Here is a 13,422-nt window from a genome sequence, read left to right on the forward strand (position 1 = left end):
AATTCTCAGACAAAAGAAAACTAAGAGAATTTATTGCTAGCAAATCTACCCCTAAGAATGGGTAAAGAAAATTCTCTAAACAGAAAGAAAATAATAAAAGAAGAGAATGTGAAACTTTGGAAAGGAACATATTGGAATGAATAAAAATAAGAATAAATATAAGAAATTAAAAGAGAAATGACCTTACAAATGCCATATTCATATTGCTAATGCAAACATATTGGAGAAGAAAACGGAAACCCACTCCAGTATTCTTGCCTAGAGAATCCCATGGACAGAGGACCTTGGTGGGCTACAGTCCATGGGGTCAGGTCACAAGAGATGGATACGACTTAGCAAGTAAACCACCACTAAGTTATAATTCTCCACTTTAATTTAATACCAGTGTATTATATATGTTTGTGTTCAGTGCTGTGCTTAGTTGCTTAGTCATGTCCATCTATTTGCGATCCCATGGACTGCAGCCTGCCAGTGTCCTCTGTCCATATTTATAAACTGTTAAGACAGAAGTCTGGTCTGAAGGTAAATGTCTGCAGTGTAGACATTTGTGTCCATGGTAGCAGAAACCTTGGGTGGAAATAAAATCCCCAGGAGACACTAAGATTTCCTTCCAAAAGAGAAAAATCTGAGGAAAATACAACATTTTAAGATCAAGTAAAGAAAGACAAGAAGCAAAGACAAATTGAAAGAAAGACAAATTGCAAAATTTGTAATAATAAGGAAAATATAAAAGCATCACACTTACTTCAGAAGGAAAGTTGGAGAGACCATTTGAAAGTTCATGTTTTATGAAGACGGCCTATAATATATAGCTTGAACAAGAGAAAAAAGTAACTGATTTTAGTTCAATTCAGGGTCAACACTTATGACATAAAAAACAAACCAAAATTTGTATGTCCTATGTTTTATCCTACATTATTTCAGATTCTTACCACAAAAATAGTAACATTAAAAGAAATCTCATGTATTTGTCTATGTAACTTCTTATCATGAAATTACAAAATATCATATTTAAATTTTATGAAGTCTAGTAGTCTTAAAAATGCTATTTAAAATATATTAGATTTCATGTAAACTTCCCTTGGGTATTTTTAACTGAAGCTGCTAAATCTGGGATATGAGAATTTTAAAACTATTTTTCACACTTTATTTGGTATCTTATTTTTTGCTCTGCTAGACTGCTAACAAATAGCATGATACTCATTTCAAGAGAATCTTTAGAAACCAGTTATTTTTTGATTTATCTCTTTGAATATAGCCCAGAGCTTAGAAGATATATTTCTCTGGTCAAAACAATCCCTTTGGGTAGGATTTGATCAGAGGGATAGTGAAAGATCTTTCCACTGGTTAAGCAGAGTGCATAAAATCTTTAGCACAGGTTTCTCTCCCCCAGAAATGATCTTCAAAAAATGAAGATAAAATGAACAAACACAGGAAAAACACTAGTGTATTAATTCTGGAGCAAAAGTTTTAGCTTGATAAACATAACACATATGCATGCGTGCACACACACACACACACACACACTCTCACTCCTAGAGAATATGAAAAAGGTAGTCACACAATGAGGCTTTCTGGAGAAAATGGGGAAGGCTCTTAAGCAGTTCCTTAAATGTCTTGAGAGCCAGAATCAGTGACTGACTTTGGCATTTGTTGAGGATGGGGTCTGAGTGAGATTTCCTGTGTGTACCTATAGGTCAGGGCAGGCAGGGTCCAGCCAGTCCAAAGGATGGAGCACCTAGGCTTTCACACTGGCTTGCCAAGGTGTGAGTTAAGAGTGGAAAAGGGCTAAGTGAAGATCGAAAGCTGTAAGGAAACATCAACCATGGAATCAGACTCTATCACGTTACCATAAAAGTATGTGCTCACCTTTTCTTCATGTCTTAAATTCCAGAGGGGTTGGCCTTTCTGGTGAGGAATCCTGTCATTGCTCTTATTATTTACAAATGGCATTACTTATCTACTGAGTTAATATTTATTGATGCATAACTAACAGAAGCATGAGTCATAAAACAACATATATTATCATGTACTTTCTGGGAATCATGAGCCTGAGTCTTATTTAAACTGGGTCCTGTGCTCAGGGTCTCAGAAAGAAGCAATATAAGTATAGCAAAGTCGTTATTCCTTTCTGAAGTTTGGTATCACCTCATAAATTTAGTTATTGGCAAAATCCAATCACTGGTGCTTGTAAGACTGAGATGCCCGTTTTTTGCTGGCTGTCACCTGGCTCTCAGAGCCTGGAGGCTGCTCACATTTTGATGCCACGTGCCCTTCTTCACAGGACCTTTCACAACATGGCAGCTTACTTCTTCAAGGCCACAGTGAGAATTTCTGCTTATAGTCATGCTAAGACAAAGTCTTATATAAGAAAACAGAACCATGGTTGTAACTACCCCAACATTTTTTACATACTTTTCAACAGAGTGACATCCTATTACCTTTGTCATACTCTGTTAACTATGAGTAAATCAAAGTTGCACTCACACTCAAGTTGACCCTTAAACAACACAGGTTTGCACTGTGCAGGACCACTTAAAATCTGATTTTTTTTCCAATAAATACATATTAAAGGACTACACAATCTGTGGTTGGTTGAATTCGTTAATGTGGAACCGTGGATACACAGGGCCAACTGTCAAGTATTAAGTGGATTTTCAACTCCTCAGGGGTTTGTGTCCCTAACCCTCATGTTGCTCAAGATGACACACAAGGTTAACCATTACAACTATTACAAACAGTCCCCCTACCATTCATATTTCAAGTTAGGGCTGACACACTTGTCTATCTCATCCATGGACGCAGCAGGGGGACAATGTTGCTCTACCAAATCATCCGCATAAATCACAGTTGATAGTTCTTTCCAGTGCTTTCATTTCATACTGATTTAGGTGATGATGTGTTCATAGAATTGGCAGATCTCTTAACCAGCTGCTGGAGAGGCTACTAACCCTCATCTCTCCTGCTGCCAATGAAGACACAAAAAGCTCTACAGTCTGAGACTATGGACAGGTGAATATCAGAGAAACTAAGTGTGCAATATGGACACCTCAAGGTTTCTGGCAAAACAAAATACTTCCTCATAGGGGTGGGTCTTTATCATTGCAACACAATGCTACTGCACATTTAAGGTACTTCACCAGGTGATAATTTCCAGGAAATACTGATGAGCTGCCTTATTCCTTTTCTCAAAGGACGATTTAAAATATAATACAGGACTCCCAGCAGAAAATTTTACTGTGTTAATACATCAAAAAAATAGCATATACTAAGAATTGATATGTAGCACTGAGTAGTATGTCAGTTCAGTTCAGTTCAGTTCAGTCGCTCAGTCATGTCCGACTCTGCAACCCCATGAATCGCAGCACGCCAGGCCTCCCTGTCCATCACCAACTCCCGGAGTTCACTCAGACTCGCGTTCATCGAGTCGGTGATGCCATCCAGCCATCTCATCCTCTGTCATCCCCTTCTCCTCTTGCCCCCAATCCCTCCCAGCATCAAAGTCTTTTCCAATGAGTCAACTCTTCGCATGAGGTGGCCAAAGTACTGGAGTTTCAGCTTCAGCATCATTCCTTCCAAAGAAATCCCAGGGCTGATCTCCTTCAGAACGGACTGGTTGGATATCCTTGCAGTCCAAGGGACTCTCAAGAGTCTTCTCCAACACCACAGTTCAAAAGCATCAATTCAAATGTATTCATTTGAATCAGTTCTAATGAGGTGGATGAAACTGGAGCCTATTATACAGAGTGAAGTAAGCCAGAAGGAAAAACACCAATACAGTATACTAACGCATATATATGGAATTTAGAAAGATGGTAACGATAACCCTGTATACGAGACAGCAAAAGAGACACTGATGTATAGAACAGTCTTATGGACTCTGTGGGAGAGGGAGAGGGTGGGAAGATTTGGGAGAATGGCATTGAAACATGTAAAATATCATGTATGAAACAAGATGCCAGTCTAGGTTCAATGCACGATACTGGATGCTTGGGGCTGGTGCACTGGGGCAACCCAGAGGGATGGTATGGGGAGGGAGGAGGGAGGAGGGTTCAGGATGGGGAACACATGTATACTTGTGGTGGATTCATTTTGATATTTGGCAAAACTAATACAGTTATGTAAAGTTTAAAAATAAAATAAAATTAATTAAAAATTTAAAAAAAATAAAAAAATAAAAATAAAAGGAAAACAGCCCTAAAAAAAAAAAAAAAGCATCAATTCTTCGGCACTCAGCTTTCTTCACAGTCCAACTCTCACATCCATACATGAGCACTGGAAACACCATAGCCTTGACTAGACGGACCTTTGTTAGCAAAGTAATGTGTCCTGATAATTACTAGGTACTTTGAACCTTGAAATACTTTTGTCACTTGACCTAAAACCACTTGGGACAATGAATCTCTAAGTTTTATGAATTCAGAGACTTTGTTTATGAAATCATTATGAAATTTCTCAGCTTCCTATCCTGAACTTTTAATTTTTAAATTTCCTAGAACTGCAATTAATTTAGACTCCATCTTGCTACATATTAGATACATACCTACACATGCATACCTACAAGATACATAATTACTAGCCTAAATGTCATTCACTTCTTAAGACTAGCATTATATTAGTATTTGAAATTTAGGGATAAAAATAAAATATTTTTTAAATTATTGTAAAGGATCAGCTACCTATTTCCCTGGCAACCAAAGGGGAAAAAAGAGGCAAAGAAAGCAAAAACCCTGATTCCTGGCTTCAGGAATGACAATGTAAGTTTTTAAGCTTTGTTGCCTACCAACTGCATAGTCAACATATATGAGTAATATAAATGATATTTTACTTTTCTTTGGTTACAAAGACTAAAATAGGACCCATAAGCTAAAGTGTAATAAAGCCTTCAGTAATTACAAGGTTGTTTTTACAATTGCCTTACATGGCTACTCTGAAAATGAATTAATATTATGCACACCAAACCTTCAAACTTAATAAAACCCAATTATGTTGTTACCTTCCCAGATATGATTTGAATTCATAGGACATATCAGAGCAGCAGTGCTGGTCCCAGATCTGGCAAGCTGCATGCTTAGTCTGTTTTTCTGGACTGGCTCATTGGCTGCCAAGAAAAGAGGATTGATTGAGGAAGATAACGTGTATTAAAGACAGAGGAAAAATCATGAGAATGTACATTTGTATATCTATTGTAATTCAGTCTTCAGGGACTTCAAGTCTTTAGGAAGTAAAGGGATTTGGGATTAAGGGTGCTACATGTAACATTATGAAAGACATATTTCATACATAAATACCTTCATTGGAACTTGAGAATTTATGTAAGAGAAAGTGTTCTAGAAGTTGGGGAAATAAATTCTCCACAATCAAACACATTATTACTTTTAAGGACATCCAAAGAAAATGGTGACATCAGTACCATCAGTCATGGGAAAATTTTAGCTAATTTCATCAGTAGGGTTTTAGTGTTATCAGAAGGAGATGAATTCAATGAAATGTTCACATGGGGTAAAATTCAAGGGACAGATTGGCATTCATTCAACCTAATAGCCTGTATGATGGTAGAAAAAGAACATATTAATAGATTGTAACAAGATTTCTCAAGAGCAAGAGATAGAATTCATTACAGGATTGATGAGCTATATCTGAAGCTTGGAGAGACAAATTCTCCCATGTATCAGGTGCTGGGCAGAGGAGGTGCTGTCACAGTCTCCAAAAGCGCTAAAAGAAAATACTGATGAAGCAGTGCTGATGAAGCAGTCTAGGACAGGAGAAAAGGATAGGAGCTCATCCTAGTGTTAGCTGGAGGTACCAGAATGCAAACCTCACCCCCTTCAAATGACTATAATTTAATGTTCAATAACAGTCATTGAATGGGAGAATGAATGGAAAATAAGAACCAGAAAAAGACAGTTTATTACTGTTAATATTATTCTATTTTTTTTTAAATCCCAGGATTATCTTGGTATCACATAATACCAAGATTATGTGATCAATTAGTATTGATCAAATTAGATTTTTTAAGGAAATAAATATAATAATGTGAGATCTAAATTACTGTAATTGGTCATTATCTTACACCAAGCTCACTTAATTTCTCTTCCCTACAGTCTTTCTTAGGCACAAATGCAAACACTCCCTATTTCCTGTGACTCTTTCTTTGACAGAATGACATCATAGACACGGCTGAATTTTTATGTGGAAAAAACACTGAAAAAATTGGTCAGGTAACTGAGATAGAAAATGTTACTGGATTGCAGATTATGTAAAAAGCAACAGGGAAGCCTCTCTTCTCTTCTTCTGCTTACTAGAATATCAGATGCCAGTTTGATCTAAGCTTAGTTATGAAAAATTGAGTCATGGTTTCCTTATCTTTAAAATCGGCATCAATATTGTATGTCAGCTGTAGACACACACTGGTACTGCTTGCTCTGGGTACTCTGTCTCTGGTTACAAATATCCCTTTCCTCTGGGAAAAACATGTAATTCTACTGAAAGTGACCCACATAGGCTCATAACCCAGGCTTGCCAAGCAATAATGCCCAATCTTCTTGGCACAGTGATAGCTCATGAATAGGCATGTTATGCCAACTGTCCAAAATAAGTCCCATGGGGGCTTTCTGCCTAAGCCTTAAGAAGATTCTCTTTCCATAGGGTCATTACAGTGTCAGGATAAAAGTAATTGCTAACCATGACACTCCACCATTTGAAGACAGTCCGTTTAAGGGACTGAAAGAAAAGAATCCCTGAAGGTACCATTTCTGCCTTAAATTCAACAATGCTTGGAGCCAAAATATCCTGGCTTTTTCAGTTACTTGAACTAACAAATTTACTTCTGTGCGTAAGCTAACTTGAGCTATAATGCTATATGAATAGTACAGTAATACAACCTCATAACTTGTCATACTGACAAATGTACATTTAATACCTCATAAATAGAAACTAAGAATATATTTGTTTCCTCATACTGGATACAGCTTTGAAAGTCGTGTTTTTAAAATGTTCAGAATAATACAATATATAGTATAACCTTTTTATCCATACAAACTATTCTGATTTCTTTCAATGAATGTTATGCCAAAAAAGAGTATGTTTAGTTTTATATGAAGAAAAGCAGTTTGTATGGAGGAGTGATATGCTGGGCACTTCCTGTGTCACACATTTCACTGTTTTCTGCTGAAAACTTATTGAGTGAATAAGGCATATTCACAACCACAAAGAGAGTTCATCAGGCTGTGAAACTTGTGTCTTCAGTGATTTTGCTGTAGTGAGAACAATTTTCAGAGCCCTAGCATGTGTGAGATGACCGAGTGACTACATCAGAGAGGCTGCGAAGAGGAGTGTAAAAAGGAGAAATAAGAACTAAATATATCAGACCCACACTTGTCTTTTTTTTCCCTTTGATGGTGAGGGGAGGAGTGGGGTGGGAATAGATGCGGATGAGGACACAATACACTTTTTAAGTGCTGTGTTTCATGAAATACATCAAAGAGAAGCAGAAAACCCCAAACAGACTTCAAGAGAGTCTTTTTCTATTAAAAACATCAGAATCTATAAAGGAAATAAAAGAATTGCATTAGACCTAAATGACCTCAGAAAAGTGTCAGAAGAACTGACAGGTAAATGAATAATCTATCAGTATTTTATTTTATTATTCTCTTCCTAAAAATCACAAAGGTGGGGAAATGGCTGACCTGAAGTCCTTCCCAGAAGAATCACAAAATTATATCCTCTTCCTACTGTTTATTTTGTATAGAGAGTATCTTTTATGTAATCAGTTCTGTAAGTGCAGATCAATAGCACAACAGATGATTTCATTCAAATGACATTCACTGAGGATGTACTGTGTGCAAGTCAGTGAGCTAGGCTCTTAACGCATGGAAGATAAATTACAGCATAGCCCCTGGTCTCAGGGATCCCAAAGACAAGTAAATCTAGATAATTTAGGGTAAGAAAATAATTATTCAAGCAACATGCTCTGTTCTAGAAGTGTGTGTTCAGTATTATTTATTGAGATTACACCATGGAGGGCCAGACTATGAAACTGAAAATTTAGTAAATATTTAGTCTTCTAAATGCATTCTTTATTTTACTCAGGCAGTGGCTTTGGAAAGTAATTTTGTAGATATACTTTGAAATATTTTACTTGATCTTTCTCTTTCTGAAGCTGCAGGATAAATATTGCCATTGACATCCAGAAAAGAAAGCCTGGTCAAAAGTTTGCCTCTCATCTCTAACTCGACTCTGTCCAAAAGCCAGGACTGCGTGAGTGCAAGCAGAAGGAGACTTAAAAAACTAGATTACCAACTTGCTTTCTTCATACCTGATGCTCTACAGGCAGGTGCTAGCATTAAGAAAGGATCACAGTATCTAATGCAAGTACTTGATGTAGAGTCATCATTGACCTGTATTAACATCAACACCAGGAAGCTGAGCTGCATACAGCATTTCAATGCAAAATGACCTGGGGAAATTACCTGTAAATTCTGGTTATCTCCACATACAAAACTCACCAGGATTAGAGGTCTATTTTTCCTACATGTTTATGATTATAATGTATACAGGTGCTGTGAAATTTTTCTCCTACCCCAAAGAAAATCAGAAAATTCTGACCAATATCTTACCCTCTACTGCTTTTCAGTACCTATTTCTTTATCAATCACATGTTGTAGCTACTTTCCTTTTATTTTGTTTTCTGTGCACAGGATATAAATTGAGGACAGATGCTATGCCCCTTGCTTGACACAATAAAGATTATTAATAATGAACAAGTGTTTTTGCTGTGAATGAAAGAATTTGGAGCTTCACCTTTACTAGAATGTCATGTATAAGATGCAGAGGAAAAGGAAATAATGCATCTCACATTTTTACCCTTACACCAGTTATATATATGCATCAAATTAGAATTGTTTGGTTACAAGAAAATTTTAAACGGCCCCAGCTCCTCTATATGCACATTTTGTGAAGACTTTAAACTTTAGTTTATGTGTACTTATATCCATGCAAAAATTCCAAAAATATTTTGCATTTGTTTCAGTGATTATATATTCTATCTCATAGTATGAACATTAACACATGTAGAATTTTATATATAATCTCATTCAATGAGTTATATGATTACATATGTATTTAATTGTGTGTTTGTATGAAGGCAAAGATGTATTAATTTGCCTGCCATTCACCTACCCATTCTCAGAGAATAAATTCTAAGGATACAGTTTATTTGATCAGAGTCCCTAACTGAAGCACACCAATCAGGTTCTCTCACTTGGAAATTGAAAAAGAGATATAATGATGCCAGCAAGTCTTCATTTTGCAGTTGAAATTGGAAAGTCATTGCATTTTTTTCCCACTCAGAAGACGTCTGTCTGTAGAGAACATAAGGGACTACTTCAGTGAATACAGAGGAAGTAGCTGCTTTGTTTCAGAAAAGCTTTCTGGTTCTTGTTCCTAGACCCTCACGAAGCCTGGCTTCCACCTTGATCTTGAGTTTCCTGGATGCCCTGTAACCTGCCAACAGTCATCTTTCTTAAACTAATTTGAGTTGTCTTCAGTTGTTACATCACATTGGTAACAATCTTCCAAATGCAATTCAGTAATTTAAAAAATATTGATTGAGGGGACTTCTCTGGTGGTCCAGTGGATAATACTCTATGCTTTTAAAACAGGGGACCAAGGATCAATCCATGGTCAGGGAACTAGATCCCACATGTTGCAAGTAGATATCCCACATGCCGTAATTAAGACCTGGTGCAGCCAAATAAATAAATATTTGGGAAAAAAAAAGAAATATTGAGAATTACTCTGTATCCTATACTGTGGAATGGTCTAGGTATGCAGAAAGGACATCTGCCCTCAAATGATTCATTCTGTACTGAATAAAGTGGGTATGAAAATAGGTAACTTTAGTAGGTGTGTAGTATGATTAAAAATGATATAAAATCTTCTCTAGTCAAAAAGAGAAGTGCCTAACAAACACTGAGCCGCAGGTGGAAAGTAGAGGTGGAGTATCAGGGAGAGTATAGATGATGCATGTAGTAAGTGCAGACAAACAACTAGACTTTTAATAAGGCAAAGGATGAAAGAAGGACATTAGAGGCAGAAGGAAAAGCAAGAGTAGAAACATAGACCTGTGAAGTCCTATATTTACTTCTTCATTTATCAACAGTTGTGTAGCACATGCTGTAAACCAGCCACTGTTTCAAATGCTTTAATAGGAGGGGATAAAAAAGAAACAGCCATAAATTCTTCCTTCATGATACTTACACTTTTGTCAAAGTATATGTGTATACAATGTATGTTAATATATACTAATCTAATATATAATAAAATATAATATAAAACATATATAAAATATAATAAATAAATATATAGTTTTCATACTTCAGCATACATCAGAATCACCTGTGTTGGCATCTATTCATCACATTTCTGACTCAGTAGGCATGTACCGAGGGCTGAGAATTTTCATTTCTAACAGATTCTCAGGTGAGGATAATTCTGCCAGTCTGATCATCATATTTTGAGATCCACTGATAAAGTCTATTAGATAGTGATAAGTGCTATGGAGACAGTCTGGAGTCTTGAAGAGAGCTATAATGTTAAATTGCATAGTTAAGCAAAGGTTCTTGGAGAAGATCCGAAGAAGGCAGCTATGTGGATATCTGGAGAAAGGTCACGCCAGGTTATTTTCTTAGAGCAAGATGAGAAATCACTGTTGAGTTTTAAGTGGAGATGTGGCATGATCTACTATGACTTCTTCTTGGCTGCCCCACTGAGAATAGATGGAAATGAAAGGAGGCAGAGAAATGAAACTAGTAAGGAATCTACTACAACAGCAGCATTATGAAGAATGGTGGTGATCTGGACCAGGGTTGATAGCTGTGGCACTAAGGAAAACACGGCTGGGGTAGAGATAGAAAGGTGAACTTTGAAGGTAGAAGCTTCAGGCAAAATAAGGGTTTGAGATGGGATGTGGAAGAAAGAAGAGTCAACAATGATTACTAGAATTTTGTTCCTAACACATGGGCTGGGGGGACAGGGTGGAGGGGAGGGGGAGGGTGATGGTTTTATCATTAACTGAAAGTTGGAATGGAGAAGGCGATGGCACCGCACTCCAGTACTCTTGCCTGGAAAATCCCATGGACGCAGGAGCCTGGAAGGCTGCAGTCCATGGGGTCGTGAAGAGTCAGACACGACTTAGCGACTTCCCTTTCACTTTTCACTTTCATGCACTGGAGAAGGAAATGGCAACCCACTCCAGTGTTCTTGCCTGGAGAATCCCAGTGACAGGGGAGCCTGGTGGGCTGCCATCTATGGGGTCACACAGAGCCGGACACGACTGAAGTGACTTAGCAGCAGCAGAAAGTTGGAAGGACTGTGGGAGAAAAGAGACTAGGGCGGAAGATCTGGAGCTCAGCTTTTGACATGTTCATTTTGAGCTATAGACTAGTAAACTCAGCTAGGGACACAGAGTAGGAAGTTGTATTTAAGGATCTACAGATCAGGGCAGAAGCCTGAGCTTGACATAAACTTGAGAGTTATGAGTCTATGCCTTTGTTCACAAAGGGAGTGAGTGCAGAGAGAAAAAGAATGTGATCTGCAGGCTTAGCCCCAGGTTGATGTGAGGGTAGTCATAATGGGGGAATAAATAAAGAAAAGGAGCAAAAGTCAGTGGTGTAGAGCCAAAGGAAGAAATGTTTCAAAACAGAGAAATTGAACAGTAAAAATAGCCAGAAATATGCAGAGTTTAAAAAAGTTAACAACAAAATGGATTGTGATTGGCAGAATTTGGTTTGAAGTTGACATAGGAAAGAGGAAGAAAATGCTTCTGTTTCATCTTTTTTTCTGACACAGCTGGTCCCCAGAATTTCCTCCTGAAGAGAAATTAACCATTACTTTAAAGACGAAACCAAGGAGTTGCAGTGCATTTCCTGTACAAACCATATGACTGTTCTGATGAGGCTGACTCTTTATGAATGTAATTTATGCTAAGAAAAAAATATCATGCTCTGAATACAGGTGTTAAACACAACAAAAGGAAGTAGCTTATTTTCTGAATAATGGAGAATAACTATGAGCATCTTTTTAACATCTAAAAAGCATCCTAAAAAAGGTTCCATCAGTAATTCTTGAGAACAATGACACCATAACATCTGAAAAGTCCCATTAGTGATTGCTGAGAACAACAATGTAGTTAGCTTTTTAAAAATGAAAATAATGATGCACTTTGAAGCAGACCTCAAGACTGTCTGTCTTTAATAGAAAGTCATGAATTTTCACACAATGCAAGAGCAAGTGCTGACTGACATCTCCAACTGGGAAATATTAAATAGTATCCTATCATCTTGCAAACAGCAAGTGATTCTTGGTGATGAAAATCATTGTGATATATTATCTATAATGTGTGCACCTTTGAGACGAAGGTGACATACTTGGGATCCACAAAAGGAGAACATTTGGAGATGCAAACAGTTCTCTTTGAGATGACAGCTTATGTTGGAATACTAAGCTTCCATTTGTGATAAATGGAAAAGCAGATGGCTAAAAAAAATATTTTGTCAAGTTTTTAACATAAAATACCTAGTTGTAGGAAAAATGTTTTTCTCATCCTTGGAAGGAGTAGAAAGTGAGAAATAAACATAAATGGTCTGCTTTTTCCAGGATGAAGCTTCCCTTTGGGTTTTGTTCAGTTCAGTTCAGTCACTCAGTCATGTCCAACTCTTTGCGACCCCATGAATCGCAGCATGCCAGGCCTCCCTGTCCATCATCAACTCCCAGAGTTCACCCAAACTCATGTCCATCGAGTTGGTGATGCCTTCCGGCCATCTCATCCTCTGTCGTCCCCTTCTCCTCCTGCCCCCAATCCCTCCCAGCATCAGAGTCTTTCCAATGAGTCAACTCTTCGCATGAGGGGGCCAAAGTATTGGAGTTTCAGCTTTAGCATCAGTCCTTCCAAAGAACCCCAGGACTGATCTCCTCTAGAATGGATTGGTTGGATCTCCTTGCAATCCAAGGGACTCTCAAGAGTCTTCTCCAACACCACAGTTCAAAAGCGTCAATACTTCGGCACTCAGCTTTCTCCACAGTCCAAATTTCACATCCTTACATGACCACTGGAAAAACCATAACCTTGACTAGATGGACCTTTGTTGACAAAGTAATGTGTCTGCTTTTCAATATGCTATCTAGGTTGTTCATAACTTCCAAGGAGTAAGCATCTTTTAATTTCATGGCTGCAATCACCATCTGCAGTGATTTTGGAGGCCCCCCCCCAAAAAAAGTCTGACATTGTTTCCACTGTTTCCCCATCTATTTCCCATGAAGTGATGGGACCAGATGCCATGATCTTCGTTTTCTGAATGTTGAGCTTTAAACCAACTTTTTCACTCTCCACTTTCACTTTCATCAAGAGCCTTTTTAGTTCCT

The sequence above is a fragment of the Bison bison genome, unplaced genomic scaffold (genome assembly GCF_000754665.1).
Source record: "Bison bison bison isolate TAMUID 2011002044 unplaced genomic scaffold, Bison_UMD1.0 scf7180017864136, whole genome shotgun sequence".
Lineage (NCBI taxonomy): Eukaryota > Metazoa > Chordata > Mammalia > Artiodactyla > Bovidae > Bison > Bison bison.